At 42.6% G+C, this 1134-nt stretch overlaps 1 protein-coding gene across 1 annotated transcript in view; it reads left to right on the top strand.

Moving 5' to 3' along the window:
• Positions 1–1134, top strand: part of ache (acetylcholinesterase (Yt blood group)) — a 23576-nt gene continuing 22442 nt past the window's right edge. Inside the window, exon 1 of the mRNA XM_007567817.2 lies at positions 1–266. The gene's annotated coding sequence lies outside the window, so the exon portion shown is untranslated. The remainder of the gene's footprint in view (positions 267–1134) is intronic.

Below are 1134 nucleotides of genomic sequence, written 5' to 3'. Positions count from 1 at the left end.
TATTGCTCTCGCGATACAAGCTATCACTATGATGTTTGCATGCAGTATTTATTAGCAGCAGTCTCCCTCTACAGTTCGACTCAGTTGGTAAACGCGTTGCTGCTGTAAGGAGGCATTTTCGACATTTCTTCTTTGACAGCACATCATCCTATATTTAGGAAAACAACTATTAGCAGCAGAGCGGAGGGACGCGGACTGGCAAAGGGAGAAGAAAAATAATTCTCCAACAATCCCTCCGCGCGAGTTTTCCCCGCAGAAGCAGCCGGGTAAGACGTTAGCGTTATGTTTATTGTTTTTTATTTTATTTAATTTTTTTCATCCGTTTAAGATTTTCTATCATTTTCTATAATTTATATCAAACTGACACTGTCATTGGAGAACATCTTTTCAGGGCTCGGTTTGAGTGAGTGCTTTTATCTTTTGACAGTCGCTCGTGTTGAAATAAATACTCCTTCCCTGGCGCATGACACATTTAACAGAACATGTTTTCTCCCTACGTCATTGGTTAATACAAACCCAGTCCGCCGAATCAGTGCAATGTTACACCAGGCTTTTGAGGTGCGTACGTATGTTTTTCTAACCTGGCACGGTGACAGACTGTTCTGTGCTCTGTTTAATGTTGTGGCTGCTCATGAGCAGCACTCGAAAGCTCCATGAATAGGTGGTTCGAGACCGTAAAGCGGAGTACCGCATTTTGGCAAATTAGAGTCAGGGAAATCAGCTTGTTTGCAATGAAATGCAGCTGCTGCGACTTAAAAGAAAAATACAATGAAGCATAATGTGTGTGCTGCTGCTGCCCACAGTTACACAGCTACAGTACACACCTATATTACTGTCTAAACTGTCGTACAGTAATGACGCAAAATGTCCTTTTGCTACAGAGGATGAGGATGGAAGCTTGTGGCTGTAGGAGACAGTTAGGAAAATCGATGCGTGACGCGCCTCTGTGGCGAGACGCTCTTGGCTGTGGAGAACTGTTCTGATCGAATTTCTTTCAACAGTCCTCAGTGCTTTCTCAAATAACTCAGTCTTTGACTGTCTCACAGGAAAAAAAGGTATTTGGGCTGGTTTAGAAGTTTTCACAGTATTGCTATGGTATTTGGGCTGGTTTAGAAGTTTTCACAGTATTGCTAT

Source organism: Poecilia formosa, unplaced genomic scaffold (assembly GCF_000485575.1).
Source record: "Poecilia formosa unplaced genomic scaffold, Poecilia_formosa-5.1.2 Scaffold214, whole genome shotgun sequence".
In the NCBI taxonomy this organism is placed as follows: domain Eukaryota; kingdom Metazoa; phylum Chordata; class Actinopteri; order Cyprinodontiformes; family Poeciliidae; genus Poecilia; species Poecilia formosa.
This window is presented reverse-complemented; position numbering and strand designations above follow the sequence as displayed.